Here is a 22,048-nt window from a genome sequence, read left to right as displayed (position 1 = left end):
AAAGTCCTAAAATGGAGATGAAATTGCTACCACGTACTGAAGTGTAAAATAAAAAGGTGCATTTTAAACTGGGATCTAACGGTTAGAGGTCAGGGCTTCTGTGGCAGGTGGCAGGGACTGTTCTCTTTGCATCTAGGGACTGCTGGCCTCAATGATGGGATCATGCAGAGCATCATGAGAGGGGTCTGGCTGGATCCCATTACTGTACTAAGAAGAAAAGCAGTGTGAGTGGGGCAGCAAGTATACGAGATGTCTGTGAGGTCTAGACACATTCATACATTGTTAGAGACAAACCGAATCTGTAAAAAGCAGAAATTTGATCTATGTTTCCAATGTTATAGACTATCCTGGGGAAGTCATGGAGCTTGAGGTTGGAGGACTTGCCCTCTGCACTCCATGGGATGGTTAGGCAGCTCTGCTCTATTGGTCATCTTCCATGGCCACCTCCCAGAGTGGCACTGGGGTGACGTGGCATGGAGGCCAACAAGACATAAATGATGCTTTTCAGGAAGTGCTTTCATGTGTATGACTTCCTTTCAGTCCACATTCTTACAACAGCTATTCTTATGGTAGAGTTCCACCCTGTTTAGTAGGTAAGACAAGGGTAGCTCGATTGTGACTTAAAAGAGGAATTTGTAAGTGATGAAGCTGGAGCTGGTGTCCAGATCTGGCTGACCCCCAAATGCTTGCTTTTATGTTACATCACCTGGCTCTCACCACATGGAGAACATTGGAGGAAGCCAGCTCTTTAAAAAAACATTGCATTCTGTCTGCATTTTCCCACAAAAAAATAAGCTGCTTCAGGACTAAGTTTACACATAAATGATATGTTTTCTACCCCAACAGTACCATAAACAGGTTTTTAAACATAGTTTCTCAATAAGTGTATGTCTTCTAGACTCTGCTCTCTCTGGGATTCCAGATGCAACTTCAGTTCTGCAGAAGAACTGCGAGACCACACCACACAGTGACAAAATTGTTCCCTCCATCTCTCTCCTTATTTCACTCTTGCTTCCACCACAAAAGCCCCTGTCAGATGGCACTAATGGAGGATCTGTGCGACTATCACATATCAATGGCAGATGTCAATGGTTGCTGATTAAGGTCAAATAATCATTTTAAGAGTGGTCAGCATTCCCTTAGGGAGTTTGCAGCACCTCAGTCTCACTGATCAAGCCCAAAACATCAGCAATGAGCATGTCACATCAGTACTAGCAAGGTCAGGAGAAGTCCATATCAATAGATCAGAGCACATAAGTACTTTATTGATGAGTGGTCTCACATTAAGTGGCTGAGTATGCAATGGCTATTCCTATGACCTCACAGACAGTGTAAAAAGACATAGGGAGTGGAGTCCTTTTCCAGATTCCACACTGTATATGGCCCCTCTCCACACTCGCATTGTGTACTCTACCATCCCTCTCCCTACACTTGCAGTGTGAACTGTACTAACCACTCTCCACACTTTCACTGTGAGCTCTACCATCCCCCTCTCCACAAATACATTGTGTGCCCTACATTACCCCCTCCACACTGTACTATGTACACTACCAACCCCCTCACCTCACTTGTACGGTATACCCTACCATCCTTCTCTCCACACTTGCATTGTGTACCCTACCATTCCCATCTCCACACTTGCACTGTGTACCCTACCATCCCCATCTCCACACTTGCACTGTGTACACTACGATCCCTCTATCCACACGTACATTGTGTACACTACCATCCCCCTCTCCACAGTTGCACTGTGAACTCTACCATCCTCCTTCCCACAATGCACTATGAAAACTCAGTGGCTGACCCAACCACTTTGGCTTCCCCATGTCATAGGCCTAAGAAACCCCACTCCTTATAACTGGCCTGAGTTGAAAGCTGTTTTCATTTAGGTGGCAGGGTTGTGGGTTCTATTTTAGGCAGGACGTCAGCACATTTAGAAGCTGTGTGAGTAAGTAGCCTGGGAGAAGGCTTCAGAGTGAGGCACAGCACTTGACAGTTATAAAACATACTGTGATGTGGAGAAAAGTGTTCTGTTCCTAGATGATTGACAGGAGTCTGTGCTCTCCTGTGTAATGTGATACTCTGCCTGCTTTCTGGGTGGAAAGAAGAAGAAAGGAAAATGCAAACAACTCACCAGCCTCTTCCTTACATGCAATCTTGCATCCACACACTGTGCTGTGACATTACTAAAACATGGTGGCACCTGCTCCTCTCTTCTTTCTTAAGCCCCAGAATCACTTACCAAAGGTAGGACAGCACTAGTGTTTGAGCCAGAGGGATATGGAATGGCATGATTGAAGAAAACTTTAATAAGGAGAATTTGCCTTCAGCATGGGGGCAGGGGCAGGGACCATTCTGGTCAGGAATCCTTCTGTGAAATCATGCATTTCTCATTTTTGTTTACCTTTCAGGGGAGCTGGAATCACCATTTCAGCATGTCAAAAACTTGGCAGTGTATTCTGGTGAATTTTCTAGTATTCCCCAATGTATTACAATAAGCATAGAGATGATTGCACATTGTGTTGCCTAAAAATTTCAGGATGTGCTTATTTCACTAGGGCTGGTTCCCATTCCTCTTAGCATTTCCACAGGTTATGCAAAAACTCCTCCTAAGATTCTGATATCAATGATCAAAAAAAAAAAAAAAAAAAAAGAGCCAAGGCAGCCAAGGTGTGAGGATCTTGGCACTCCTTAAAAGTTGGCAATTTTACTTTTGGAAATTGTGATTTAAATTAAAGGCCTTTTCATATGCAAGGAAAGTATTTGCATGCACATATATTTCAACTACATCAGGAAATTAAAATTAAAATTTGACATTAGGGAAATTATGACTTGAGGGCAAAGATTGAAAGAAGATGCTTTTGAGACACTTGTGATTCTAGAACTAGCTTTTGGAATTTGAGTTTCTGGCTCCCAGAGCTAAGGACATGTCACTGAGGAAACACAGACACTAGGCTGTGACTCCTGCTCAATGCATTACCTTCACAAGAGAAATTACAGCTCTGTTAAGATGCTAAGGACTTTGGCAGAACAGCCTAGTACCTGCAGGCCATTCTCTATGTAAGGCATGGTGTCACATACCATGGGGGACACCAGAAGATGCTATGGGGCAGGGAAGGGGGAGATAAGACAGGCACATAGCATGCAAAGATTCTAATAATCCAGTAGAGAAATGCTATGTGCCAAATGAGACACAAGGACTTTCTGATAAGAATCTCTGTACTTGTGTGGTGGGTTCTCAAGAGAATTTTGGGAATCAATGAATGATTTCAAAGAAAGAAAGAGGGAGATGGCTAGGAAAGTTTTCACAGAAGAAATGGAAGTAGAGCAGTGTGTTGGAGGTTGGGTGGGATTTGCAAAGGCAGAGAAACTATTCCAAACAAGATTCTACCCTGGAGGTGAAAAACATAGATGCAAATGAAGGAGAGAAAGTGGAGCAATGACGGGTCAGCCTGAAAGGATCAAATACCATCTGGAAAGAAGTTTCCATGAATGGTTTTTGAGGGAGTGAAGAAGAGTGCTGAAACAGAGCTATTTCAGCTGTGAACACAACGGTGTGGATAGAATGGACTGAAATGGGCAAAAGACTTCAGACCAGGAGCTTAGTCACTCGGATGCTATTGAAGTTGTCCAAGTGTGAAGCAAGTGCCTCAATGAATCTTTGACAGAGGGGTTGCTTGATTGGTTCACTTCCACTTAAATTCAAAAAGCATGGCATACTTTATGCCTAGGTTGCAACACTAGAAATTTTTGAGTGAGGTTATTGCCCCATCAATCCCACAGCAAATAGCTAAGGCATCATTTGCAATGATCCTGTATGTCTTTGCCCTGACTTCAACAGCAATGATTTATCTCTGATGAATGCTTTAACCAGGCCAAGGTCCATACTGGTATAGCAATGATAATTTGTGACCTAAAAGAGTTTAAGGCTCTCTGACAGGGCACTTATTTTGTTCTTGCTGTTCATGTTCCTCTGTTGCATCCTTAGAGGAGTTAAGAAGTCAATGTTGCAGGAGCAACTAAAAATATTAAAATGACTACTTGTGTTCATTAGCACACATGTCACTATTTCTCCAAGAATTTGGGTGGCTTACACATAAATGTGACTATTATTAATGCAGTGGCAATTAAACTTTAGCCACCATAAAGATTATCTTGCAATTATAGCAAACCCTGCCAATTCAGGGCCATATCATTCATTTGGGTCATCAGGTTGCTATTACAATGCAACTAACACTGGCTAGGTAGCTCTCAGTTGGTTGGAGTGTTGTCCCTATATGCCAAGGTTGTAGGTTCAATCCCCAGTCAGGGCACATACAAGAATCAACCAGTAAGTGCATAAATAAGTGGAACAACAAATTGATCTCTCTCTCTCTCTCTCTCTCTCTCTCTCTCCACTCCCCCCCCTCTCTTTCTCTCTCTCAAATCAGTTTTTAAAAATGCCCCTATGCTCTGGCCAGGTAGCTTAGTTGGTTGGAGCATTGTCCTATATATCAGAAAAGGTTGCAGGTTCAATCTCTGATTGGGTGTGTATGGGAGGCAACAAATTGATGTTTCTCTTTCTCCCTCCCTCTCTCTCTCACACACACACACTCTCTCTCCCCCGCTTCCTCTCTCTCTAAAAATCAATGAAAACATATCCTTGGGTGCAGATTTTAAAAGATGACTTTATGAACCTCAGTCTAGTTGAGGTATTCAGTAGGGATGAGTTATAACCAATGGAGGGTAGCATGTGCTGAATTTATTCACTGCTAACATGTAGATGTAATCAGCAGCAGCAGCAGTTGAACTTGATATCACAGAAGTCCAAGGCCTCCAGACAAGTTTTCTGATGGGCCACATGTTGTAATAGTCTATGACATGCTGTTAAACTCTGCTTCAGAGTATGAGATTACAGATGTCAAATTGACAAGTAATTTTGTTCCACATATCTTTAAGAAAAAGAACCCACCAATGCTGTAAATTGGTGACTTGCTCATATATTTCACTCCATCAGCGGAGACAATTCTTTGCCAAATTTTTGTGTAACCTCAGCACTTTTTCATCAAGAGGCTTTTGTTAACACTGACATCACTCTGTCCTTTCTTTAACAAAGCGCTTTTAGAACTTGAGAGCCAAGGAGCTGGTGGGAGAGTTCACAAGAATGAAAACAGCTAATTACCTTCCCCTAGTTTCCTGGTCTGGCCCCAGCCACTCTCCTTTCTTCCTCCAAGGGATGATTTTGTCTTCTTTATATAATATATGCATTTTTGTCTCATTGTTTAAGGTTAAATTAACAGAATTATTTTGGTAGCTCTGATGTTGATTCCAGTAAGAGTAAGACAATACAATTATTTATTTTTTGCAAGATGCAATCAAGTTCCTTCTTGCATTGAGCTCTGTTCAAGATGGGGATCAAGAGAAGTGTGAATGTTGAGATGGTCCTCTAGCAGCATGTCTGAACTAGAGAACACTAAAAGCATGAAGATGAGCCGATCAGGGAGTTCAATTAAAGGAAGACACTCAACTAAGGACAAATATATTTAATGTTGCAGGCTACATCAATCAGTTGGCTGTTGGTTCCTCAAGCTCTGAAGGTTCCAGGTTCAGGAAGAAACAGTTTCATGATGATTAACAATGTCTGACATTGGTATGGTATAGTCGTGCAACTATGACAACATCTAATTCCAGCTCAGTGGATTGAGCGTCGGCCTGCGAGCTAAGTGTCGCTGGTTCGATCTTCCAGTCAGGGCACATCAGAGAAGGAAAACTGACTCCAAAAAACCTCCGCTGCCTTGCGGCATACCTCTTCAGGGGAAAGGCTAAGGGAGTAAACCCCGACAGAAAATCCGGAGCCGGAGTCCCTAAGGCGGTTTGACGTTGTAGTCAACACCGGCAACTCCTGCGGCGCACCTGAAGCCAAGCTGTATTGACTCCGTCCTTCCCTTGGATCCTTCAGCTGCGAAGAGAGGGGGGGTCTGCTGCATGGGCAACAGCAGACCCTCCATATCACCCTGCCCAAGCTCTGTAGCTTCAGCTTCACTGGAGAGGACACTCCAGCGTCATCGCAAGATGTCGATTCAACACGGGAGGAGACAGATACCGTGTCACTCCCGAGTCGGACTGCACAGCCATTCTCGGCGGTGCAGATAGACTCTTAAGAAGCTACACCATCGTCTCTCGAGACAGACGGCTGCCAATGAATGGTATGGACATAGGGAATGGCACTGTACCCCAAAGTGACATAATTGAAAAAGCTCAGGATATGAGACAAATTATTTTAGACCAACCTGAAAGAAGTGGATGACACACATTTCCTTAATGAGCAACTGTGAGATAGAACTTTATAAGGTACACAATTTCATGCTCATATTATGGGTATTAATAGGTACTCTACTCCTGGGAATACCTATCTACTCAACGCTTTTCACTGTCAGTTAGAATTAGGAACCTTGCTGAGTGCTGTATATTTGGTTTCAACTTTAGAAACACATTCATAGACAAGATTAAAGAATGGAGATGTCATGATCTTTAAAATGTCACTTTCAGTCACATTTATAAGAAAGACAATTTGCATGAAAACTGATGTTGTAAAAGCATAAATAACAACAATACATTTTTTTCTCCCTTAAAACTTTAAAAAAGTCATTAAAGGTAATTCTTAATACAGTTTAAGATATATAGAGAAAGAGAAAAACTTCCAACTGGCTGGGTTCAAGCCCAGGCTACGCCACTAACTCGTGGAATATTGTTGGTGAATTACTTAATTTCTTAGAACCTCAGTCTGCTCATCTATAAAGTGGGGATAATAGTACCCCCTTCATAAGGTTGTTGTGAGGACCAAATAATATAATGCATGCAAAATATTCAACACAGTGCTTTAACAACCAAAAAAGGTGTTTAATAAATGTTTATTCTTAACTTCATTTGCTTACATGCTTTTGTGGTAACTCCTGGGTTTTTGCACTAAGTTGTAAAAGACCTTTTGAATTTTTCTAAATGTTATAATTTCACCATGAAAATAGTTTACTGCAAAGAAAATAGCAGTTTACCATGGAAAATAACAAACTCTTTCTTTTCTTGTAATAGAGTGCTAAGTTAGAACTTTCCACGGAGGCCCTGAGATTCAATAGGTGTCACATTCCAAAGGATGGATGAGACCTTCATGCTGAATAGACATAGGCTGTTTTTGAAACCCATTCCGACAGTCTAGAACTCAACCCTCACAGTTTGGAAATGGTGTGTCTTCCTCACTCTCAGGGATGTGGCATGGGAGGCTTTCTCCTTCCTTCAAGGTTAATGAAAGTGGTTGAATTAACATTGTACCCTTACATTTGGGAGATATCCTCCCCTCCCACCTCCACTGAGGAATATACAGATGAGAGACTGTGGCTTTTGAGCTGAGAAGGGATGAGAGAAAAATGGCAAGAAAAGGAAGGAGGAGAATTAGAGAAAGAAGAGGAAAAGGAAGAATAGGAAGAAGGAGAAGAAAGAGAGAGCTTCAGCACTGTATGGGCGCCTGCTACATTCCCACTGATAGAGGGAAATGATGTATGATATTTCCCTGGACTTAATATCATGAGTCTGAACCACATAAAATGCTGTCCCAGAGAACCCCCTGGGGAATGAGCACTGTGGCAGTATCACAGAGAGAGCCTTGATAATGGACCTGGAGAAACCATGCCTTGAGAAGGGAGTGAGCAGCTGAAAGAAAACACATTGCCCACAGCAGTATGCCATTGAAAGGTCCCAGCTGGGCCTTGGAAGATCTCATGAAATGCTTACAGGAGTTGGCTTGAGAGAAGAAGCCATCTTATGACAGTTTGGTGAAAGGGGGCCATTCTTATGCCCTGCCTGTCCTCTCCCCACTTCAACCTGACCCATCAGAAACAGGGTTAGTAAGCTGAGGAAAGGAGAGTCATTCCACAGGGAAAGAAAGTGGGACCTGGCAACCCTTTCCCATAGTAGCAAGCAGCAAGAAGAAGGCTCAGCTGGGGCTGCTGTGGTGGTGGTGGGATGTTTTTTAGGTTAAGCTTTTGTTATTGTCAGGAAACTGGGCATCTTACTTGCAATTTAAAGTGACCATAGAAGATTGTAGTCCTTAAGAGAGCCTAAGAAAAGATACAGGAAAAGATTCCCAGATTTTATCAAGGGAGCAGGGTCCAGAAGGTTGAAAGGGACAGTGCAAAGCTTTGATGATTACATCCCCAAATACCAATCCTGTCCTCTTTCCCCACTTATATGGGAAGGGGTTTGTAATCACAAATTACTAGACAAAGCAATTCAAGCTTGTAATTCTCTCCTAATCCTTCACTCCCTCTAGGCTATCTTACCATTGTATGTGCAAGGGGGTCAAGTGTGAGAATAATGTATTGTCCTCTTATTTTAAAATTTAACTTTAATATTTTGGGCTTAGAATTAAGTAGTTTGTATAAATTAAACAATACCCATGACTTTCCCATGAATATTAGTGAGCATTGTTTAGTCATTGCTATCCAAAATTTTAAAGTCAGGTAAAGAGAAGGGACTGCCATTACCTTTATAAGGTCAATAATACTAAAAAAGGAGATTCCATAGGTTATACTGTAAGGGCTTTGTTAACTAAGAATGTTTGAAAAATAGAGGAGAAAGGAAGGCAAGAAGGGAACATGGAAGAAGAGAGGGGAGGGAAGTTAACAAGTTACTAGATACAGAAAGTTTAAAATTGTGAGGAGAACATACATTTTCCCATAAACTATGAATTCTGTTTATTTCTGAGTGATAGTTTCTGCTATTTATAATGTTGATTACTGAAGTTCCAGTTGACTGAAAAACAGATACTATTCAAATGTCTTAGTTGCTAAAGATCTTCTGAAGCTTTTGAAAACCTGAAAGTTCTAACAGGGAGAGCCCATCATGGGAGAACATAGTGACAACAAATAAAAGAGTCAGGAGGAATTTTGACATAATCTTCTGGCAATTATGTTAGCAAGATTATTCTCATTAGCAATCAGTAATATTTATAAGGTACCATAATGATGTGCTTTTATGGGTCTCCCTTTCCTTTCTTAGCTTTAGTTGAACACAAGACTACCCTAAACTCCTACACTCACTACTGGCAACAGTCTGTCTTTTGTTTAATTGTTGAGAAAGGAGAAATATAATGTGTATGCTTTTGTTTTCCAATTACAAACAATGAAGCAAGGTTAAATGATCCTACTAGATCTTAATGATGTGAGACAGAATGAATGATGTTACCATAGGCAGCCCTCAGTTGGAACAGGAAAGCACCAGGATCCAGGGGGTGGCCCACCGACTCCAACCAGCTCCCCCAAATGTGTGGGTGCTGTGTCCAGCCAAAAGTTTGGCTGAGGGCTTTGGCATTCCAGGCTTCCCAGGGTTGGGTTGTGCAGCCCTCTTCCCCTTCCCACTGACACTGATACTGGTAGATAGTTAGGGAGCATGGGGAATCTCCACCATTGACCAAGATGGCGCAGAGGGAGATTCTTTTACTGAGCATGTCAAAAGCCAGAAAGATGAATGAACATGACCTGAATGTGCCAAAAGCTAAAAAGATAGAAAGAAAGGAAAAAAAAAAGAAAGAAAAAAGAAAGCCCTCCACTCCCCATCACTTTAAGAACTGCTGGCCTTGAGCAGGATGGTCCTTGAGACAGGATCTGCCATCCTCCCAGGTCAGAGTACCTAAATAAACTTCTTTTCTCTTACATCAGCACCTGTCTCATGAGTCTGGCTGTCATTGCAGCAGGCAGCTGAACCTGAGTTTTTGGTTGCAATGTCAGTTTCAAAGGTGTTTTGAAGGAATGATGCTTATGGAGCATACAACCTGAACCCTAGTTATGCAGCCCATGAGCAGCAAACAGCATGGAAGAAAGTCCACTTCTCAGTAACTGACAGGTCTACCAAAAAAGTCAACACAATTGATACAATGCTATTTCTTATTATACTGAATCTTTCTCAAGTCCTTTGGCAAAATAAACTTAACAGCTACAGCCATGCTCTAAACTGTTGGCAGTTCCTAATACCATAATACTACTGCTGAACTGGCACACTGTACAGTCTGGAGGCAGGTGTTTCTCTTTTTTTTAATTAAAAAATTTAAGATGTATCATAATATCTGTTCATACACATTTTGCTATAATTGTAATAGTTGCTTTTTAAAAAAATTTGGATTCTCACTCAAGTGCTAGAAAACATTGAAAGAATAAAAGTTTTGATCCAGCGTGTGATCAAAAGATTAAATTAAGTTTATACAAGATGATATTATGTTGAGATGACAATGAGGAGCCATTATTAATGCTTGCATGGCTTATTCTGGAGTGACTAATGGTCAGGGATCGGTGTCCAGGAAATCAATCCTTTTGAAAAAAAAATTATTTATTTATTTTTAGAGAGAGGGGAAGGGAAGGAGAAAGAGAGGGAGAGAAACATCAATGTGTGGTTGCCTCATGCTTGCCCCCAGCTGAACACCTGGCCCACAACCAGGCATGTGACCTGACTGGGAATCAAACCAATGACCCTTTGGTTCACAGGCTGGAGCTCAATCCACTGAGCCACACCAGCCACGGAAATTCTTTTTGTGAACATTGTATAGGTGCCCACCATCAACACAAGTTTAAAAATTATATCTGAATTCTAGATCTACTGTACTAAAAATCATGTCGGCAAACTGAATTATTTAGGAGTTCTTGGTTTTTCCATGGTGCTGTTTTCCCTCTATTGCTCTGATTCCTTTTTACTCTACTAGAAGGTGGGATGAGGAAGGCAGAAAAGGGAAGAGTCAGTTCTGCGAAATGGTAGTCTAAGGTTTGTTTGGGCATGATATTGGAATCAAAGGCTTATTGGCTTCATCTGTGACTGGGAGAAATATTCCATGATACAAAGTAGGCTATCCTAGCAAAGGTCAAATAAGCAGACTCTCAGCACTACATGCAATTCACCTTGGGCAAGGAAAGTGGGATTTGGAGAAACCTTTTGGGAAATACAGAATTTGCCACTTGTTCCATGCCTAAGACTTCTGCTTGGATACTTATTGACTATTTTATTAGCATATAATGAAAGACTTGAGTACATAAATTTAGTTGCTTACACAACTATTAATACTTTACATATTGAAAGTATCCCTATATGGATAGATAATATGGGCATATTGCAGCAGGATAACTGTAGATAATTCTGGCAAATGAATAAAAATCTCAACTTTGTCTGGAAATGCAGGTGATTTTTGAAACCTCTCTGCCTTATTCTGAATGACTTCAAAATTAAGAGTTTGTTTTATTCATGCATTGATTCATGCACAAATTGATCATTCACATACTCACCCACCCACCCACTCACTCAGCCAAAGCTCTTCTGGGGGCCTGTTGTGTGCCCAACACCAAGCCATACCATATTACTTGTGTTCCTTGGGTAGAAGACAGGGAAATTAGCCATCTGAATTTATGAAAATTCTTTCTTTTGGCTTAGTAGGAACATTCTGTAAATCTTGTCATATATGGCACTCGTAACCTACCAGTGAGGAAGAGTCTAGGCTTCCAGTAGTTTGGACAGTCAAGATGGTTGCAGTTTATATAAGGGTAAAACCCCTGCTCTTGACAAGAATCTTGCCTGCTCTTTTCTCAGCTGGAAAACTGCTGTAATTGTTAATGAGTTGAGGTGATCTCTTGTGATTGTTTGCACTCTCAGATGTGTCATTGGACTTCTTAATTCACCCTTCATTGAAATAGATTCTTATTTTCTTTCGAAAAATTGTAATTTTAAAAAATCTTTCAAGTCTAATATTATTGAAATTTTATTTCAAGCACTGTCCTAGATTTTGGAAGTCTGAGAAGTATCTGATGATTGTAAATTTTGTTTTAAAATCACTTTGATTATAAAACAGAAGATGGTTAAAATGCTTGCAGAAGTCAGATAATAAACAGGGCTGAGTTCCTTTATGGAGGTACATGGGAAGTAAATTCACTGGGACCTCTGGTCTCCAAGAACATAGATTAAAACTGCTAGTTTCTGCTGGAGAGTAAAAATGTCAGGCATACAGTGGGGAATGCCCTTCAGTTTACACAGCACATTGTCTCTCCTCAGTGACCACACCACAGTAATAACAACCTCTGCCTTCCTGATTCCACCACAAGGATCCATATGAATTCATTATGTGGCAAACAACAACTCAGTTCCACCAAGGTCTCAAAGTTCCACCTTCATCTATAAATATGTTATATTAATTTATATAATTTAATATTATAACCTTTATTATAATTTTTCCATTTGTAGAATTCTAACTGAAATGTATATTTCAATCTATACTTAAGAAGAGCAAGTGTGACACATCATACAAAGGCAAATTCCTTTATTGTAAACTTGGTTTCAATTTGTAGCTTCTCACTTTATTTTCAATGGGAGGAAATGAAAATATTTGTAATATGATCTAGTGACTTCATTTTCCAACTTTCTTTAGAGGTTTTACATTTTATTATGATATTCATTATATTTTTCCAGTAGGACAAAGACCAGAAACAAATACAAATTAGTAAGGACGAACTGGCAACATTTCTTTTCATCACTTCTGCACGTTTTTCTGTGGTGAAGTCATAATTTTACAGCACGATCAACTCTGTAAGCCTTTATACGGCTTTGTCTGAGACTTTAAGTTCTAATGCCAGAAAAAACCACCTAGAATTTGGGCAAGTATTTCTGCTTTGCCTGTTGATAGCAGATTAAGTGACTAGATCAGATTAAATATATTTATTGCTTGGAAGAACAGTTTTTAGTTTAACTCAGCTTTGGTCCTTAGAAGCTTTAGTAAATATTCCTAAGTGTAGCCCTAGGCTTACGAACTGTTTATCTTATATTTCTTCCAAGTGAGAGAAAAAGAGCTACAGCAATCAGAGCAAAAGTAATCTAAATTGAGAACCAGTGATCTCCAATATTCCAAATTCTTTGGAGCAATGGATTTAGTGAAGGGAATATTTGGCAATTGCTCAAGAAAGTGCTGCATGCATTTAGCATCACGTAGTGCTGAAAATGCATTCAAGCTGCAAAGCTGAATTTAAATTAGTATAAACAACAAAACAGGCCTGTAAGAAAAAAAGCCTGTCTTTAAAAATGCATTAGTTTATCACCGCCCAGTTTCATAAGTCCAAGATGATTAATATGATTTTTGTGATGAGGAGATCTATTGTTGTGGCAAAATTAAATGTATTTTGATACTTGTGTGCAATGTTTATCTATCTGTTCAATCAGAAAAAAGCTCTCATCACTAATGTATATTACTTTTTCAATTTCCTCTTAGTAATATTTTCTTAATGTTCTTTAGGGTGAGGCCACAGAATTTCTTATTTCTTATAACAAAGACCATAACTCATTAGAATTATGCTGATGAATTATTCTCACAAAATTGCATTCTCATTTTCATAGGTGACCAATCTGTATTCTTACCCCTAAACATCAGGCAGGTTTTGACAGATTTAGGTCAAGGGGCCAATGAATTCTTCCAGCTGTGATTTCTCATATTCTGATGCTTCAAATTTGGGTCTAGAAAAATGTAACTGGGCTGTTCTAAATTCAATAATTTTTAATTTATACCTATGGTATAAGTTTTGGTACTTTTAATTTCAAAACTATTTTTGAAGTACAGCCTTATTAGGAATAAGCTTTGTGGTCTTGTCTGATGAAATCATTCACAAACTATACATGTACAGTTAAGTACTCTAGAAGTTAGTATAGTGATTCTTACATTGAAGGACAATTAAGATATTTAATCACAAACTATTACTTAATCCATAACTCAGGACTAAAAATATTATCTGCTTAATTTCTCAAAAATTTTTGAGATATTTCTAGCAATGTTTGTGGTAACAGACTTGGTACCTGAGAAAGGTAAGTTCTTAGTACTTTTCTGATTCATCCAGATACCAGATTGCAGTAACAAGCCTAGATGTGCAAAACCATCCATATGATCTTCCCTTCTACTGTATTATCTCCATGTGAACTGAGAGGGGTAGCAACTCTACTTTTTAAATATTTTAAAATGTATAAGAGTTTTTGATCTCAAAATATCAAAATGAGTTCTTAGAATCCTGAGTAGCATGCCATCTCTTTTGTGTTCATGTAAGTAATTGTTATCACCTTTTACACATTAATGATTGAAGGATACTTTTTCTTAAGGATATCACTCTTTATATTTAAAATCCTAAGTAGTTCATTTATAACTCAATGATACTGAGAAGGCTTCCTTTTTAAATTTGCAACCAAATTCTCAAATTCCATGTGAATTTAAAACCAGCTTTTGCTTTTCTAGCTGTACATATCACTGATCTCCTTTCAGCTGTCTGGGTTAGCTTGCTAGCCTTACGTGCAGATTCACAAAGGCAGATGGAAATGCTTTTATTCTAGAGGATCAGGGGAAACCTATAATAGTTAAATCAACCTAGCAGGTAATACCCCTGTGGCTCTGTCTTTTGATTAAATGAAATACAACGTTTTGTTATAAGAAAAAGTGGATGTGATTGTGTCCAGCAGCCACACGGTCATGTTAGAGAGGCAAGCCAAAGATGGCTAGTCTTCTGCTGTTGACAATCTAGAGAAAACAAGGTAGTCATTGTACCCTCCTGCACACAGGTGTGAGCAGCAGACTCAAAATCATCAGAGTGTCCCTCTCTGCCTGCTGGAGTAACCATGGGTTTCAAGATCAAGGTGGTCTTGAAAGGGAATGAGGTGGGAGAGGCAGAACTTGCTCATACGCACCATGTTCCAGGTGCTGTACCAAGCACTTAACATCATTTATTACCTTTGCTTCTTACAACAATCCTGAAACATAAGTTGTTTAAAAAATTGAAGAAAGTTGGAGAGGACCCAAGATGGCGATAGAGTAAGTGGAAGCTATACTAACCTTCTCCCAGAACCAATCTGGAATTACAACTTAACTGTGGAAAAATCATCTGGAATAACCAACTGAACACTAGTTGGAGAGAAGTCTTATAACCACGGAGAGACAGAAAAGGCTGCCTCATCACAACATGACTGGTGGAAAGTATGGAAATGTGGAAGGGCTGGCTGGGCACCAATGGGTAGCAGCTGAAGGGACTGAGAAACAGCTCAGCAGCTGGGGGTTCCTCCTGAAAAGGGAAGGGTCTAAACCCCCAGCTGGGCTTCCCAGCCTATAGCAACAGAGCAGAAAGTAAAACAGCATCCAGCTGTGAAAAGCAAAAAGCCACAGATTTTTTTGCTGACTTGAAAGAAACAGCTGGAGACAAAGAGCTCTTAAACAGATCACGTATAAAAATATTTTGGCATCCACTTACCCTGGGTTCAAGTAGAGGGAAGGCAGAGAGGACTAGAGATGCTTGGGGAGAATTTGGGGCGGCGATTTTGAAGAGAGAACTGAGGGAGCAGCAGACCAGGTTTCAGTGCTGACTCATTCCCCATACTGCAATCATACCATTCCCATCCAAGTGGCATCAGCCTAAGGGGAAGAAAAGCCCTGCCTGCAGGAATTAAATGACCCCACCCTCAGTGCTTAAGCCTGATGGCTGATTACAGATTGAATAGATTAACAACTAAAGGAGACAGACAAAGACATAGATCTCTGGTAGTCTCCAACACACTGCCTAGGCCCAGACTGGTACATGATCTGACACCACCAGGGGAAGATCCAGGAAGTGCAGATAAATCTAAGAAGCAGCAACAAACAAGAAGAGTCACAAAAATGGGGAGACAGAGAAACAACTTCCTATCAAAAGGAAAGGAGGAATCCCCAGAGAAAGTGCTAAATGAAATAGAGGAAAGCAAACTATCAGACATGGAATTCAAAACATGGATTATAGGGAAGCCCAATGAGCTCATCGAGCTCAAAGAAAACTATAAAGAACTCCAGGGAAACTGCAGAAACTTACTGAGAATTACACCAGCATGAAAAAGGACATAGAAGCTATCAATAAAAGTCAGGAGGAAATGAAGAATACAATTTCTGAATTGAAAACACAGTAGAAGGAATTAAAAGCAGACTAGAGGAAGCATAAAATTGGATCAGTGAGCTGGAGGACAATGAAGAAAAAAATTCCCAGAAAGTGCAACAAAATGAAAAAAGACTGAACAAGAATGAAGAGGTTTTAAGAGAGCTGCAGACAACATGAAACATTATAATATCCATATCATAGGAATATCAGAAAGAGAAGAAGAGGAGCAAGGGATAGAAAACCTGTTGGAAAAACTAATGACAGAAAACTTACTAACTTGATGAGAGAAAAAGTCACACAAAACCAGGAAGCACAAAAGGTCCCAATGAAGATGAACCCCAACAGACCCACTTCAAGACACATTGTAATTAAAATGGCAACATTCAAACACAAAGAGAGAATCATAAAAGCAGCTGGAGAGAAACAGCTAATAATATACAAGGGAGCTCCAATAAGACTATCAGCAAATTTCTCAAAGGAAACACTACAAGCCAGAAGGGAATGGCAAAAAATATTCCAAGCAATGAAAAACAAAGGCCTACAACCAAGAATACTCTACCCAGCAAGGCTCTCATTCAAAATGGAAGGTGAAATAAGGAGTTTCCAAGACAAAAGAAGGCTAAAAGAATACATCTCCACCAAACTAGCATTGAAAGAGATGCTAAAGGGTCTGCTTTATGAAGATGAAGAAACAGAGAGAGACAGAGAGGAACACAAGTACAAAGGGGGAAATGAAAATGAAAAGTACCTATTGATAATAACCTTAAATGTAAATGGATTAAATGCATCAATCAAAAGACATAGGGTAGCTGAATGGATTAGAACACATGGCCCACATATATGCTGTCTACAAGAGACCCACCTCAGAATAAAAGATCTACACAGACTGAAAGTGAAGGGATGGAAAAAATATTTCAAGCAAAAGAAATGAAAAAAAAAAAAAGCTAGGGTAGCAAAACTTAGACAAAATAGATTTCACAGCAAAGGCCATAAAAAGAGACAAAAAGGGACATTTCATAATACTTAAGGGTAAAATCCACCAGAAGATATAACTCTTGTAAACATATATACACTCAACATAGGAACACCCAATTATGTAAGGAAAATTAAGAAAGACTTCAGGAAGGATATACACAGCACAATCTCATAGTAGAGGACCTTAACACCCTATTTTCAACAATGGACAGATCTTCGAAGCAAAGAAGCACCAAGAATATTGAGACATTGAACAACACTCTAGATCAAATGGACTTGGTTGATATATTTGGAACTTTTCAACCCAAAGAAGCAAAATATACATTCTTTCAAGTGCACATGGAACATTCTCAAAGATAGACCACATTATAGGACATAAAAAAAGCCTCAATTTATTAAAGAAAATTGAAATTATATCAAGCATCTTCTCAAATCACAATGGCTTGAAACTGGAAATCAACCTCAAGGGAAAAACTCTAGAACATTCAAACTCATGGAAAATGAATAACATGCTAATAAATAATAAACGGGTTAATAATGGCATTATGGAAGAAATCAAAAAGTTTCTGGAAACTAATGATAATGAACACAACAACCCAAAACCTATGGGACACAGCAAAACAGTCCTAAGAGGGAAGTTCATAGCAATACAGGCATATCTGAAAAGACTAGAAGAATCTCTAATAAAAAATTTAAGCCTACAGCTACAAGAACTAGAGGAACAACAACAAACAAAGTCCAGAGTGAGTAGAAGAAAGAAATCATCAAGATCAGAGGAGAGTTAAATGACTTAGAGACTAAACAAAACATTCAAAAGATCAATAAAACCAGGAGCTGGTTCTTTGAAAAGATAAACAAAACTGACAAGCCTTTAACCAGGCTCATCAAGAAAAAGAGAAAGAGGACCAAAATAAATAAAATCAGAAATGAAAGAGGAGAAATCACAACCGATACCACAGAAATACAAAGGATTATAAGAAATTATTATGAACAACTGTATCACAAGAAATTTGACAACATAGATTAAGTGGACAAATTTCTGGAAACATATAATTTTCCAAGACTGCATCAAGAAGAAGTAGAAAGTCAACTTAATAAGTGAATTTGGCAAAATAGCAGGGTAAAATGCAATATTCAGAAATCGATGGCATTTCTGTACACCAACAATAAAATATCAGAGATAGAAACAATAAAAAAATTCCATTTACTATAGGAACAAGAAAAACAAAGTACCTAGGAATAAACTTAACCAAAGAGGTAAAAGACCTGTACTCAGAGAACTACATAACACTGAAGAAAGAAATTAAGAAAGATACAAATAAATGAAAGCATATACCATGTTCAAGGAAGGGAAGAATCAACATCATTAAAATGTATATACTACCCAAAGCAATTTATAGATTCAATGCAATCCCTATTAAAATACCAACGACATATTTCACAGACCTAGAACAAATACTTCAAAAATTTATATGGAACCAAAAAAAGGCCCTGAATAGCCACAGCAACCTTGAGGAAGAAGAACGTGGTAGGAGGAATCACAATACCTGATACCAAACTATACTACAAGGCCATGGTAATAAAAACAGTCTAGTACCGGCATTAGAACAGATATACAGGTCAATGGAACAGAACGGAGAGCCCAGAAATAAACCCAGGTTTCTATGGTCAAGTAATATTTGAAAAGGGGGAAGGATCATAAAATGGAGTGAAAAGAGCCTCTTCAACAAATGGTGTTAGGAAAACTGGACAGGGACATGCAAAAAAATGAAACTAGACCACCAACTTACACCATACACCAGAATAAACTCAAGATGGATCAAAGACTTAAATGTAAGCTGTGACATCTTAAAAGTCCTAGAGGTAAACATAGGCAGGAAATTTTCAGATATCCTATGTAGCAATATTTTCACTGATATATCTCCTAAGGCAAGGGAAATAAAGGAAAAAATAAACAAATAGGATTACATCAAACTAAAGAGTTTCTGCTCAGCAAAAGACCACATCAGCAAGATGAAAAGTGAACAAACGATATGGGAAAATATATTTGCCAATGATACCACAGACAAAGAATTGATCTCTAAAATATATAAAGAACTTATATGACTCAATACCAAGAAGACAACCCAATTAAAAAATTGCCAAGGGACCAGAACAAACACTTCTCCAAAGAGGACATACAGAGGGTCCATAAGCTTATGAGAGAATGCTCAACATCACTAGCCATCAGAGAGATGCAAATAAAAACCACAATGAGATACCACCTCACACCAGTCAGAATGGGCATCATTAACAAATTAAAAAACATGTGCTGATGAGGATGCAGAGAAAAATGAACCCTAGGTGCACTGCTGGTGGAAATGCAGACTGGTGCAGCCACTATGAAAACAGTATGGAATTTCCTCAAAAAACTAAAAATGGAGCTGCTTTTTGAACCAGCAATTCCATTGCTACGATTATATCCAAAGAATCCTGAAACACCAATTCAATAGAACCTATGCACTCCTCTGTTCATAGCATTGCTGTTTATAATAGCCAAGTGCTGGAAACAATCTAAGTGTCCATCTGTAGATGAGTGGATCAAAAAACTGTGGTACATTTACACAATGGAGTACTATGTAGCAGAAAGAAAGAAGGAACTTCTACCATTTGCAACAACATGGATGGAACTAGAGAGAATTATGCTTAGTGAAATAAGCCAGGCAATGAAAGAAAAATAGCATATATACAGGAGACTAATGAACAACACAAACAAATGAGCAGAACTGAACCAGAGGTATGTAAACAAGGAGTAGACTAACAGTGACCAGGGGGGAGAGGGGAGGGAGAGAAGGGGGTAAGAAGGGGAAGGAGTCAAAGAACATGTATAAATGACCTATGGACATGGACAACTGGGTGAGGACTGACTGTAGGAGGAGGGGTGATCAGGGTGTGGGGAAGCATTAAGGAAAAAAGTGGGACAACTGCAATACAAAAACAAACAAACATTTTTAGTGAGGGGGAAAAATGAAAGCAAAATAAATTAGTAAATGAGCCAGCAAACCTCCACCCCCCCCTAAAAAATTAACCTCACATGTAGGAAAGTGAACAAAAGAAAATGTAAAGCATGGAAATGCAATTTTAGTGAATATTAGAAGGAAAAGTGTTTTCCTTCACACTGTATATTTTTATCCCTGCCTGATCCCTCCAGAATTTGGCATTCTGAAGAAGTAAGTAATGACATAAGGTTCTTTGCATGAAACTAATAAGACCAGTTGTTGATAGAGGTTTTTTTAACCCAAATTTTGACTGGAATGTTATGCCTAAAAGAGGCATGTCTGGGCTCTGGTTGTTACCAAAAAGCTCTGAGGAACTGGGATTGACTTTTGAATGTAATAAAAGTCTACAAGAAATAAGGCCTTGGTTGGTTGTGAGGTTCATGGCAATCTTTCCAGGGAAGGAATGAAGGTTGCTTTCCTGAAAGATGGCTAGAAGGGACCTTAAGGTACAGTGGAAAACCTGAAGGACTTGGAAAAGACAGGTGTTTACAGGCAAGGATGAGTGGCAGGCATGTGGCTCAGCTCCTGTGCCCTGAAGGGCAGACTGAAAGTCACCCTAAATGTTCCTTGTGTAAGTTCCAGCAAAGCAGTCATAAAGATCATATGTGATAATTTTCTGCTCTTGTTGTGTTTATGCAAATGAACAGGATAAATTAAAACTGAATGTAATCCAGTCCCTTTAATGACAAGGAGGTTAATCTTAAGGAGAAAATTGTGATTCAAGGAAAATCACAATGCTCAGTGGTAGACTATAAAGTAGTGCAGCTCTCTTTAAAGTTTATTTTCATTTAAAGTTTGTTTTCATTTGAAAGTCCTGCTTTAGATAATAGGCCTTGACTCTCTGTGGCTGAATCTTCAGAGGCAATCCCCCAAACTGGATTTTTATTGTAGATTTTGCCTACCCCTTTAATTGTATATGACAGGTGGCACTGCTGATTTTTGCTGGGGAGGAAGGAATAAAGTTTTCAGAGGGTGCTTTCCTTTCAGTTCTTTGCCTGCTCTTTGCACTGGTGACGCCAATGGGATTAACCCTTTCATTTCAGAAGTGAGAGTGGTAAAGATGGAGGGGGAAGGAGGCGCGACCTTGGCAGGGCAGCGAAGGTCTGGGCTGAACAATTTTCTGTGATATTGAGGGACATGGCCTAGCTTCTGCTGATGGTGTGATCAGCTCTGAGACCTGATTACGTCCCGCATTTCAGCAGTTGAGACACAACAGGAGCCTCCCAAGTCCATCTCTAGAGTACTTACCTTGGAGCCGGCCAGGGCCATTAGGGCTCACTCACAAGAGCGCCACACCCTTCAGATCCACGAGATCCTGGCCAGAGGGCCAGCCCAGTCTCACTCTGCTCCCACCTCCACTCCTCTACCTCTGGCTAGTCTCAGCATGTTACAAAGTTCCAGGGAGGGAACTATCCCTGGAGTCTCGGGAGTGGCACGCGTTCCTCTGCCCTGGGTGTTCACTTCGCAGTCCTGGTAGCTCTTCGGGAGGTGTGAGGTCCCTTCTACCTACAAAACCGCTAAGCGAGTGTGTACCAAGTGGCACGGAAATCACTGTCAGGCCTCTGTGGCTCAGAGGAGCCTCCCTGGAGGGCGTTCCTTTCTAATTTAAACCTTTATTTCACAGGAGGAAACTTGGACAGAAACGAATGTGAGTTACTTCCTGAAGCATTTCCTAAAGTGTCCTCTGCGACCCGAAATCCTACGACTATTGGGTGGTGGACAGTTAATTGGGAAAAGCAGCATTAAAAAAGAGAGTGTGTAGCGCGTCAGCTGGGTAGGGTGGCGCACCGGAGGCCCCATCCGCATTCATCAGCCTTTGGGACTGAATTCTCTGAGCGCTGGCCCTGTAATGCCTGCGCGATGGACGACAGGGCTGCCGGCAGCAGGGCGGCAGGCTTCTTTCTGCGTCTCACCTGGGAATCCTTGTTTGTGGAGCGGCTTGAGGGGCTCCCGCTCACCCCCTCTTTCCATCACACACATAGGAAACATCACTTTAACGCTATGGCCTCTCCTGAAAGGAGGGAAATAAAGCTATCAACTGGGCTCAAAGGGGGAATTTTGTATGTTAGGAGAAAGATTGAGGCTGTTCATTGTTGTTAATGTTTT

The 22,048-nt window shown here is 40.0% G+C and overlaps 1 protein-coding gene across 1 annotated transcript in view; it reads right to left on the bottom strand.

Annotated features, from left to right (window-relative positions):
* The window catches only part of POU6F2 (POU class 6 homeobox 2), a 724,957-nt gene that overhangs the window by 40,301 nt on the left and 662,608 nt on the right, over nt 1-22,048 (bottom strand). The window lies entirely within an intron of this gene.

The sequence above is a fragment of the Furipterus horrens genome, unplaced genomic scaffold (assembly GCF_987537825.1).
Source record: "Furipterus horrens unplaced genomic scaffold, mFurHor1.1.pri manual_scaffold_9, whole genome shotgun sequence".
Classification (NCBI taxonomy): domain Eukaryota; kingdom Metazoa; phylum Chordata; class Mammalia; order Chiroptera; family Furipteridae; genus Furipterus; species Furipterus horrens.
This window is presented reverse-complemented; position numbering and strand designations above follow the sequence as displayed.